General features: G+C 40.2%; 3 non-coding genes across 3 annotated transcripts; all 3 read left to right on the top strand.

Annotated features, from left to right (window-relative positions):
• The first annotated feature begins 808 nt into the window (after positions 1–808).
• trnap-ugg (transfer RNA proline (anticodon UGG)) lies at positions 809–880 on the top strand. Its single transcript has one exon. It is a non-coding gene; the product is annotated as a tRNA-Pro (tRNA).
• Positions 881–1,470: 590 nt separating this feature from the next.
• On the top strand, positions 1,471–1,542 carry trnap-agg (transfer RNA proline (anticodon AGG)). Its single transcript has one exon. It is a non-coding gene; the product is annotated as a tRNA-Pro (tRNA).
• A 6,318-nt stretch (positions 1,543–7,860) lies between these two features.
• trnap-cgg (transfer RNA proline (anticodon CGG)) lies at positions 7,861–7,932 on the top strand. Its single transcript has one exon. It is a non-coding gene; the product is annotated as a tRNA-Pro (tRNA).
• The last annotated feature ends 4,556 nt before the right edge of the window (positions 7,933–12,488 follow it).

The raw sequence follows: 12,488 nt of genomic DNA, 5'->3' as shown, positions 1-12,488 counted from the left end.
CCGGAAGAAGCCGTCAGCTGTGCTCCACTAACAGAGATCAACTGCGTAATGGTAGGAACAAAATCCAACCTGCCGGCTTGTTACAGCTGATGTCGGTTGTCGGGGCACAGAGGACACGCTCCGCCGGGATCCAGATGCAAAATCTCACGAATTCGGGGTCACCATTATGTTGTGGAGAAAATGATTCGAATCACGCGTTGGTCAGCCGTCCATTGGGGAGTTTATTGAACAAACTGTCACAGCAAATATGCATACAGAATGTACAAAATGTCCGACGAGCTCATCTTGTGACACCCTTTTATACCGTTTTATCATAACAAGTGTGCGTGGCCCTCTCTGGAGGCGCCTAGCTTTCGCAGTTTATCATAAACACGCTCATTCTAACTATCAACAATATTCATATGAACCAGTCAACAAGGCACAGGATGTAACTAGGCCAGAAGTCATGAGAATGTCATGACATCCTTCTCCCACAACAACTCTTCTTTTCTTTTACAATGCAATTTTTAGCTAGACAAACCATTATCCCAGCTTTTATTTGGAGTTTACGTTGACCCTCCACAAGTTTACACTCACAGCTGGGATTTGTAGTGTTACAGATTTATTTACACATACTTTTGGCAACTAATATCCACTTTAGAATAAGAGAACTTTGAAATAAAAAAAAATGGAAGCAACACTGACATTGAGTGAGCTGAACTGAAAGTTGTAGGATGTTTCTATTCGATGATCGAACGTACCTTCCAAGGGTATCTTTTTGCTATCTGTGGCCCGCGGCACTCGTATGAAGTCTAAAGTTGCACATCTGGGCTCGTTGGTCTAGGGGTATGATTCTCGCTTTGGGTGCGAGAGGTCCCGGGTTCAAATCCTGGACGAGCCCTTTCCTTGTGTCTTTCCTTTGCTGTGAAATCAGAGAAGGATTGAATCAATGACTATAACATTCAATTGGAATCAAAACCCCAAATATGGCAATACAGCTCAAACCTAAACCACTCATCCCGAAGTTGCTTCAAGACCTTCTTAAATTAATTTCTTATCTGGAATTTGAAAGACAGATCCACGCATGTCAGTAATCCTGTATCATGGAAGCACACCCTCTGCAGTATTATCTAAAGCAGTTTCCGTATTTGTTCTATAAGTCCAGATTGAAACGCTTCAAGTCAATGGTAGAGAAATGGAGATATAGACGTGTTCTGTCTTAAAGTTGGGCTTCTTGATAAAATGTGATGTGAGTTGGTGGAACCTGGCGGTGAGTATAGGCTCATTGGTCTCAGGAGTTTTTGTGGGCTGTTCAGTGTATGTGCCTAATAACTTCACTCATGTTAAGTGAAGGGAGAGCCAACTCCAAACAATATAGGCTCATTGCTCTGGAAAAGTCAAAGAAGAAAGAAAGCAATCACAAATTCCCAGGATTCCATGGCAACGTCAGCTGTCCGCACGCTCTCACGAAACGCAAAAAGACCACCTTTTGGCTCGTTGGTCTAGGGGTATGATTCTCGCTTAGGGTGCGAGAGGTCCGGGGTTCAAATCCCGGACGAGCCCTCCTACTTTAAGAAACCTATACGGAAAGCTTGATGGATAACTTTGGGTACCTTCCTTCATCTCAAATGCGTCTCTCTTTGCTCTCCCAAATTGTTAATTAAGAGTGCTGATAACAATTGCAAAAACGTCCTGTCTTACTATATTGTTTGGAGCTGTAGCAGTTGGCTCTCCTTTCACTCAACATGAGTGAAGTTATTGAGGACATAGACTGAACATCCCCAACATTAAAGCCACTGACAGTTAAGTGAACAACTCTTCTTTTCTTTTACAATGCAATTTTTAGCTAGACAAACCGTTATCCCGGCTTTTACTTGGAGTTTACGTTGACCCTCCACAAGTTTACACTCACAGCTGGGATTTGTAGTGTTACAGATTGATTTACACATACTTTTGGCAACTAATCTCCACTTTAGAATAAGAGAACTTTGAAATAAAAAAAAAATGGAAGCAACACTGACACTGAGTGAGCTGAACTGAAAGTTGTAGGATGTTTCTATTCGATGATCGAACGTACCTTCCGAGGGTATCTTTTTGCTATCTGTGGCCCGCGGCACTCGTATGAAGTCTAAAGTTCCAAATCTTTTTTTTTATTTTTTTTATTGGTAACCAGTGGGTTTACAAAAATTCAGAAAAAGATTCCTTTTAAAAGGTGCCTTCACAAGTTGTACAATAAGACAGATACAAATCAATAAATTCAACATTTCTGTTATCCATCACATTACATGGATTCACCAAAAAATGTACAATAAATAAAAGACAAAAAAGAACTCAAAGGTATACAAGGATGTTAATCCTTGAGGAAAGTGTACAATTTCCTATCCAGTTCAGTTTCTTACCTACTGTCTATTATTGAAGGCGTTTCTGGTACCATCAACATAACTATGTACAGAACTGGGAGGAAATAGCTCTGTTGATACAAAAAGGAGAGAGGAAAAATAAAAAATAAAAAGGGAGAGAGATACAGAAAGATTCTTCAAATAAAGTCAGGACGTTGGGATCCTATGAACAAAGCAAATCTGTTCCAGAGGCTGTTGAAATTGTCTTGGCGCAGTCTAAGTGAGTATGTCAGTCTCTCCATCTTATATACATCATAAACTATGTCGATCCAATCATCCACTGATGGTGGCTGGGGCTTTAGCCATTTACGGGTGATTGCCTTTTTACATGCAGCTAGGAGGATTGGCATCAGTTTTGTATCACTAGGATGTAGATCTAGATCATGTGGGAAATTACATAGGTAAAGAATGTCAAATCTGAAAGGAATGGTAATTGTTAAAGAGTCCTCAATGGTCTGGTGGACTTTCTTCCAATATTCGGCAAGAACTGGGCAGGACCAGAAGATATGGTAGTGGTTTGCCTCAGTTGTGTGGCACTGCCTCCAACAGGATATATCATTAGTGCTATAGCTTTGTTGTTTAGGGGTAAGAAAAAACCGAATCATGTTCTTCCAACTAAATTCTCTCCATGCCAGAGAAGTAGTGGTTCTCCATTGTATTTGACAGATAGAATACCACTGATCCTCTGATAGAGTGTACCCACACTCCTTGTCCCATTTCTGCTTGATGTATAAAGACCCTTCAGATTTTCTTTTAGAAAAGTAGTTATAAATCTTAGATATTGTTTTAGTAATAATTTCAGACTTATAAGCAGAAACAAACAGTTTTATCATTCCGTCCTCCAAGTCTATATCCTTTCTGAGTTTTTCAAAGTGATGGCGCATTTGTAGGAATCTGTAAAAGTCTTGGCGTTCCAAATGATATTGCTCTTCCATCATTTGGAATGTCTTTAATGATCCCTTATGCATCACAGTGCAATAGGCAGTGATCCCATTTCTCACCCACATCCTAAATCGCGTATCGTTCAAATTTGGGGGAAAGTCACTATCAAAAGAGCACCACCTTAATATTTTCGCAGTTTCCTGTATATTGCATTGCTTCTGAATAAGTTTCCATATTTTTAAGGATAGATTGATAAAGGGATTTGCCCTGTCCAGGAGGTGTTTGGTTAATACTTCATCTGATACAATTGCCTGGAGTGGGACATTACACATAGCTAATTCTAGATCCTTCCACCTAGCAGAATATCCAGGGTTACACCAGCATATGATGGGTCTTAGCTGAGCAGCATAATAGTATTCCAGTAGGCACAGAAGCCCCATTCCCCCACATTCTTTCTGGAGCTGTAAAGTTTTATATTTAACCCTTGGCCTTTGACCATTCCAAATATACCTAGATATTTGCTTATCCCACTCCACAAAATGTTGTTTTGCAACCTCTACAGGTAAAGTTTGAAAGAGGTACAATAACCTTGGCAGGATATTCATTTTAACAGAGTCAACCCTTGAGCCCAAATTTAAAAAAGGAATGACCTGCCACCTTCTAATGTCCTCCTTTATTTTGGTAGTCAGTGGCTGATAGTTTATCTTGAACAATGTGTCCAAGTTCTTAGGGAGATGTATTCCAAGGTATTTTATTGACTCATTTTCCCATTTTAACTGGTACCTTTGTCTTATGTCCGTGGGTGGTTCATAATTAAAGGCAAGGATTTGTGTTTTTGATTTGTTCAGCTTATAACCAGCCATTTTGTCATATTTCTCCATGCAAGACATCAATCTGGGTAATGACGTAGAGGGTTGTTCTAGGTATATTAAAATGTCGTCAGCAAACAGTGCCAACTTTTGTTCTCCGCCAAAGGTTGAAATCCCCTTAACAGTGTTATCCCGTCTGATCCACTGACTTAACGGCTCAATGAATATAGCAAATAAGAGAGGGGAGACAGCGCATCCCTGCCTGCACCCTCGCTGTAAGGAGAAGGATGTTGTTAGGTCCCCGTTAACCCGGATTTTAGCTGTTGGCCTGTCATATAGTGCTTCAATCACTTTTATGAAATTCTCATGGAAACCAAATGTGTATAGTGTTTTATAAAGGAATTTCCACGAAACAGTATCGAATGCTTTAAAAGCATCTAGACTAATCAGGGTTGATTCAATATTATTTTCTGTAATGTGTCATATTATATGCAGTGTTCTTCTTATGTTGTCCTGCGTTTGTCTCTGCTTAATAAAACCAGTCTGGTCAAGATGGATTATGCCCGGCAGACAGTTTTCCAGCCTCCTTGCTAGTATAGATGTAAATATACGATAGTCCACAGTCAATACACTTATAGGCCTTAAATTTTCACATTCTTGTCTATTTTTACCTTCCTTAGGAATAAGAGAGATGACTGCTTCCCTCCATGATGGAGGCATCTCATGGTTTTTTAAAATCCAGTTAAAGATTGTCATTAATCTAAATGCAAGTTTATCCCTCATATTTTTATACCATTCGGTCGTGTAACCGTCCAGGCCAGGGGAGCTACCCGCTCTGTCTTGTAATTGCCTGGTTAATTTCTTCAATAGTCACTTCAGCCCTGAGGACGCTATTATGGGCTTCTGTAACTGTTGGTAAATTAAGTGACATTAAGAATGTGTCAATCTCTTTATCATTATTCATCTGTTGTTGGGAATATAGTTTTTTATAGAAGGACACTAAACATTGTTTAACTTTCTCTTGCTGATATTCAATCACCTTAGTCTCTGGATTCCTTATTTTGTAGAGCGCACTGTCAGCTTGTTTTTTCTTTAACCTATATGCTAATAATTTGGATGCCTGGCCCCCAGCCTCCCAGTATTTCTGTTTGAGATAAATAAGTTTCTTTTTTACTTCCTCAGTCAGCAAGTTGTCAATCTCATTTTTTACAGCTTTTATGTCTCTTTCGGTGTTAGGCTCCAATTTGTCTTTATGCTGTCTTTGTAATTGCTTTAATTTTGTTTGAAGATTATTTAATCTTTCTTCTCTCAGTTTTTTAATATAAGATGATTGCGCTATAACATGTCCTCGCATGACTGCCTTGAATGCATCCCACAGCATGGGTGGCTCCACCTCCCCTGTATCGTTTAATTCAAAGTAGTTGTTTATTTCCTTCTCTAACTCTTCCTTAATAGGTGGGCTATTAGGTATGCTGGAATTAAGCTTCCAATATGTATACCTGGGGTTTTGGGTTGAATTAATGGTGAGATATATGGGACTATGATCCGAGATATCAATATTTCCAATATCACATTGAGCTACCCTATGTCTGTCTGTGTTATACATAAAGAAATAGTCAATGCGTGTGTATACTGAGTGAGGATGAGAGTAATGAGTATAGTCACGATCTGCCGGATGAAGGTCTCTCCATACATCGAGAATTCCCATCTCCCGCATTGTAACATTGATTTTCTTACTAATTTTGGTTTGTCTAATAGTTGGCCCTGATGAGTCCAATTTATCATTAAGTTTTATATTGAAATCCCCACCACATATGAAAATTCCTTTGGCCTCTAGTGTCATGATATCAAATATTTTTCTATAGAAATCCCAGTCACTATTTGGGGGTGCATAGACATTTAACAACGTAATCACCATTCCATCTATTTTTCCCCTTACCAGCACATACCTGCCCTCCTTGTCGACTTTCTCTAGCATATGTTCATAATTAAGAGCGCTACTTATTAGAATTGCAGTTCCTCTCCTATTACCAGATACATGAGATGATGAAAAAATGTGTTTAAATCCCATCCTTCCCAATTTAACATGTTCAGTATTATTTAAGTGAGTTTCCTGTAGTAAAGCAATATGAGTTTTTTCTTTCTTTAACTTGGATAGTATCTTGCCCCTTTTTATAGGATTATGGATCCCATTAACATTGAAAGAAGTCACCTTTATCCTCCCCATAAGATTTTCCCCTGTAGAGTTTGACTAATAGAAGACATAATCTTAGAGCATTTCTCCTCTCCAAACAATAAACAAGATGAACAACAAATAATCTTAGAGCATTCCTCCTCTCCAAACAATAAACAAGGTGAACAAGAATATAAAGAACAAACAAAGAAAATGTCAAAGTCATTTCCTAGGGCTTCAAAGTGACAGGTACATGCTATGACCTTGATAGAGCCAGGCAGATATGGCTCTGAGGGAAAACCTCTGTCGTAGACAGAAGGCCCTCGCCCATGTTGTTGGCAGTTCGAAAAAAGGATCCGCATGACACAGCATCCCCCCTCCCCCCCTCTCCCCCCTCTTAAAGATGAATCAAAAAGCCTAACTTAAGTGTCCGCCTTATGGCCTACTGTTCTCATATTCAGTTTCGGAGACATGTCTACTTTATGAATAAGATTGCGCGTCATCAGGTCGCCTCTGCGTGAGCCGTTCATCGCTACCTGCCATCCAACGCGATTCAGTTCTTTGTTCAGCTTCTCCTCGTCCGAGATGGTTGTTTTAATCCCAATTGATTTCAGATCTTCCGCTGCTTCCCAGGCAGAGTTGTATGTTTGCACGCCGTCCTGCAGATGCACTTTCAGTTTAGCTGGGTACGGAGTCTGAAAACGGATGTTCTTTTCTTTCAGTTGCTTTTTGATATCGTTGTATTCGCGTCTTCTCTTTTGTACCATGGGTGAATAGTCATGATCCATGTATATCCGTTTCCCCGCGTACTCCACGTTTTTCAAGCTCCATGCCTTGGAAAGCACCTGTTGCTTTTGCTGATGGTTGACGAATCTCACTATCAGCGATCGGGGAGGAGGAGGGGTTCCTCGCTGCGCCGCTCGCTGAGTACCCTGTGTCCTTGTTTGTTGGAAGGACCTGTGCGCTCTCTCGATCACAAGGGGAGAGTCTCTCGGCAAGTCCAGCAGTTCAGTCAAAAACGTTTCAGCCCATTTAGCCACATCGCCCGACTCAGTGCCTTCCGTCACTCCATAAACTCGCAGGTTATTCCTGCGAGTGTAGTTTTCCAACCCTTCGCACCTTTCCTCGAATTGCCTTTCTCGCCGCAGAAGGTAGCCCACCAGGCGCGAGGAACGTGCGGATTCATCCTCCACCTGACCAATTCGGTCCTCGGCTTGAGTTACACGCTCTCCCAGGTTTTCGACTGATTGTTCCAACGAGGTTATGGCCGCTGTCATGGTCGTCATATTTTCGTTGTTCTCTTGTCTAAACTGTTTTAATTCGGACAGTATCGCTGCACATGCATTATCCTTCTCCCGGTGTGGGCTAGCTGTTGGGTTAGCATCGTCCAATTTTCGCTGAACATAGCCAGACTTTGCTTCTTTACTCTTCTTCCCATTCATTTTTCCTTTTTGGTTTTTGACGCAGTGACTCAGAGATTAACGGATTATTTTAAAACATTTTTTGAATCGCTAAGACGAGTGAGGGTGAGGGAAAAGGTTCTGGAGGCCGCAGCTCAGTTAACACGCAGCCGCCATGCCAGTCGTCCGAACCGGAAGCCTCAAAAGTTCCAAATCTTGGCTCGTTGGTCTAGGGGTATGATTCTCGCTTCGGGTGCGAGAGGTCCCGGGTTCAAATCCCGGACGAGCCCTTTCCTGGTTTACTGGCCTTGTGTCTTTCCTTTGATGTGAAATCAGAGAAGGATTGAATCAATGACTATAACATTCAATGCATTTGGAATCAAAACCCCAAATATGGCAATACAGCTCAAACCTCCACCACTCATTCCGAAGTTGCTTCAAGAACTTCTTAAATTAATTTCTTATCTGGAATTTGAAAGACAGATCCACGCATGTCAGTAATCCTGTATCATGGAAGCACACCCTCTGCAGTATTATCTAAAGCAGTTTCCGTATTTGTTCTATAAATCCAGATTGAAACGCTTCAAGTCAATGGTAGAGAAATGGAGATATAGACCTGTTCTGTCTTAAAGTTGGGCTTCTTGATAAAATGTGATGTGAGTTGGTGGAACCTGGCGGTGAGTATTGGCTCATTGGTCTCAGGTGTTTTTGTGGGCTGTTCAGTGTATGTGCCTAATAACTTCACTCATGTTAAGTGAAGGGAGAGCCAACTCCAAACAATATAGGCTCATTGCTCTGGAAAAGTCAAAGAAGAAAGAAAGCAATCACAAATTCCCAGGATTCCATGGCTGCGTCAGCTGTCCGCGAGCTCTCACGAAACGCAAAAAGTCCACCTTTTGGCTCGTTGGTCTAGGGGTATGATTCTCGCTTAGGGTGCGAGAGGTCCCGGGTTCAAAGCCCAGGCGAGCCCTCCTCCTTTAAGAAACCTATACGGAAAGCTTGATGGTTAACTTTGGGTACCTTCCTTCATCTCAAATGCGTCTCTCTTTGCTCTCCCAAATTGTTAATTAAGAGTGCTGATAACAATTGCAAAAATGTCCTGATATTCATAGATACCAGAAATGGTCAGCTGTTCCAGGTTACCGTTAGTCACATAATAATTTAGTTGAAACTAATAAATTAATATAGGACTAAAACATGAGTCTCAGAAAGTTACCATATCTTTAAATAAAATTAAAATACTAATGTAATTAACGAACATCCGGTACAACTGTTGTACAAACCTAATGTGTCACACGTGTGTTTTTTATCTTTTTAACACTTATTTTAGTTTTATTTGTATTCTAAAACTGTGGTTTTTTGTTTGTTGCCTCAGGGCAACACTGTGCAGTTAGGCCACTTAGGGCCATTGCCTCAGACAGTGGATCCCTTCATCAGCCCACTGGATGGTGGGCTTACCATTACCATCACTGTGGTAACCAGCCATTATGAGCAAAAGGGGAGATGTAAAGCTCCTAAATGCACCGGTACACAAAAGTCAAGAGCCAGAAGTGTGATGTCCATCTCTACTTTACATAAACAAGCAACTGCTTCTTGAGATTCCAAACAGAATGAGACTGCAATGGCAATATCCCGACTTACACTACCAACACCCAACCACATATGCAAAGGTTTTAACACACATAAACATGCACACACCCACACGCTCACATACACACATATAGACATGCACGCACACAAAGAAATAAAGAAATTAGTTTAGATAGAAAATAAATGGAGATACATTTTCCAGGTTAAAAGTATGAATTTCTGAATGTTTGGTTTGTTCTTCTCACATATTTGTGACTTCAAAATGTCATGTATGCTCACACACACACGCTCTCTCTCTCTCCCTCTCTCTAACACTCATACACACTTTTCTAATGAATATATTGTTTGTTTTACTTGTATAACATTTCTCATAATCACACAAAAACCTTGGAGTTTTAGGACCCTTTTAGCAAAGTGTTGGCCTGAGGCAACTAACCCAAATCTGATTTTGCGGGGTTCAGATTTTATAATGGATATGTTACCAGGGACCTCCAAGCTCCTAAAAAAATGGGGTGAAATTTTGTTTTTCCAAAAAAAATTAAAAAAATTGTTTATTTGTGTATTTATGAAATATAATTTAAATGTGACACAGCAGCAGTATTTCCCTAAAATATGTTTCTTCCTAATTACTCAAATAATATGATCAAAGATAGCTTCAGTAATGACTGCAGTCATGTTGGCCTTTATATAGAAAAACACATTTGCTGTCATTCTTTAATTTGGGTGATAGACTGTAACAGAAACACATAAAGCTGAAATTGACATAGAAAACACCCAACAATGTCCTCTGAGGTATGATGGCTGGTATCACCTGAAACTCTGCACCAACCAGACAGAACGAAGGAAACTTTCAGAGGTGAAACATCTTCATGAACTTGGACAGAATCCAAATTCTTAGGACAAAAACTTAGGACTGCCATGACCTTAAAGCTGCAGTCTGCAGGATTTGTTGTTGTCATACGTAAAGTCCTAATTTTTGGCATTTTAAGAGTTTACATGATCTATCAGAACGCTTGAAGTTGAAAACGGTGACCTCCGTCGTCGCAAAATGCAAGAAATGCTTATTTTTTAACCGAAAAATAAAAAGTTATTCAACTTCCTGTCCCGCCCCATCAAAACACATGAGAACTCGTGCACGTAGACGTGCACGCCAGATGAGTTTACACGACTCCTCATTCATCAACTCACCTGTCATTTGTGATCATGGAAGACACAGTAAGTAGACAAGCCCGTAATGAAGTTCAATAGTCCAGATAAATAAGCGTGGGGACGAGCCTACCTTGTATCGCGCGTGCACAATCGGTGATTGACAGGCAGCAGAGCCCAGCTCGTAACCTGATTGGTTACCTTTTACCGATCCGGTCTGCAATTTTGTAAACAAACCTGCTGGCTTTGGAGGGACCTAGCGGGACATATAGGGGACCTAGAGAACTCATTTTTTTTTGTATTGGGGTATTTAATGTACTACTTTCAGAATCCCCGGACAGTTCCAGGCATTATGCTTGAAAAAGAGTTGCAGACTGCAGCTTTAATGACTGATCTTGTACAGATTATATCCAAAGAGACTTACATGATTTAATTTCTGTATTTTCAAATGTTGCAGAATGAAGACAAAAAAAACTGAATTGTTGGCCAACATTTGTTTATAAAGATTATTGTTCATTTTATTCTGTCTCAAGTTGTGGCTTATTCACAGTATTCCTCCTCAGCAGTTCAATGCAGGTTATGTAAAGTCTGTCAGAGCAGAAGAAGATTAGAAACAATTAATGCTGTTTGATATGAAGTAAAACTAAATGTAGCACCTCTAACACTTTATGTAGAAAATTAAAATGGAGGGTGCTTGGGTTCAGTATAAATCTGGTATCCCAATTAGTGTGAGGCACCAATGACCTAGTTTAATACAAATATGACCCAGAGAAACATTATAATTTATAACTTTATTAAACTAAATAAACTAAGAGTGACAGGAATTCGGATAGTCACCACAATAAACTTTATCGTTGGGAAAACTCTTGACATTTAAGAAAACAAATACCTCTTCACATAAAGCAAGATAAATAAAATATTAATGCCCAATTTTTCCCAATCAGGTCACAACAAGAATATTAATGCCCTATTTTTCGCAACCAGGGCACAACAAGTAAGATCCACTTATATCAATATACAGTCCTGAACAAAATGTAACCCATTCAGTTTGTTACTCACAACCTCCAGGAAAGTGAAACCGTTGCAGGCCTGTTACCAAAAAACAGAAGTTGAAATCCCAGATGAAAAAACATTGAGAGCGTAGCAATTAATTCCAAACATTGAGAGCGTTGAAATTAATTCCAAACATTGAGAGCGTAGCAATTAAGTCGTCCTTCCCTCCCGACGTCCATTGAACGCAGCCAACACGTGAAGCTAAACAGCTAGCTCACTTAGCTCAACTCAAAGCTCACCAGGACTACTTGCTTCTGCCTCCTCTCGTCCCGTCTCTCACGGGTCACCAGCTCCTCCAACTTCTTCTTAATTTCGTTCTCTCCCTGTTTTTGTCCAGTTTCTTTAGTCTGAGTTTCTCACTTTTCTCTTTCTCCTCATCTCCTTTTTCGTTCTCCACCCTTCCCGTTCTCTCTGCTCACCTTTCCTCTCCACCAATCACCAGTCCCGCACATGACTGACAGTCTCAATCACCAATTACATGGCAGAACCAAAATAAAATACACAGTGCATCTTAGATCACACTAACATTTCTTTCCATTGCAATATTTACATAAAATAATGCTCTTAGTTGATTTATAACCATACCGTTTTAGTTACAAAGTAAACTAATTACTCAATAGTTACTATTACCCTTTATATTATTTAAATATTAAGGCAAAGTAAAATACTATTGTATTTCTTTCAGAAACAAGGCTACAACATTCATAGCTGTCACCAATGCTATGCAGTAGTAATTAAAAGGTTGTTTTTTTTAATATGCTTCTTTCTGTCTTGAACGGTGTAAGATTTTTATCAACCCCACCATACAGTCATTACAGTAACCTCATTTTACCACCGGGCTACATCTTCCCCCTGCTAAAAGATTTTGATGTCCTCATCAAACCAAAAGTTGGACAACTAACAGAGTACAACTTTAGTGACTAGTTAACCTAGAACATGTTTCACACATGGCCATGGGGTGGCACCAGAAGGTATGGCAAAACTGGCTTCTGGGGACTTGGTAAGTTCCACTTCCCACCAACACTCCATGGCTGAAGACTGTCACCGGCTGGTCAGA

This window comes from Odontesthes bonariensis, chromosome 9 (assembly GCF_027942865.1).
Source record: "Odontesthes bonariensis isolate fOdoBon6 chromosome 9, fOdoBon6.hap1, whole genome shotgun sequence".
Taxonomy (NCBI): Eukaryota; Metazoa; Chordata; class Actinopteri; order Atheriniformes; family Atherinopsidae; genus Odontesthes; species Odontesthes bonariensis.
This window is presented reverse-complemented; position numbering and strand designations above follow the sequence as displayed.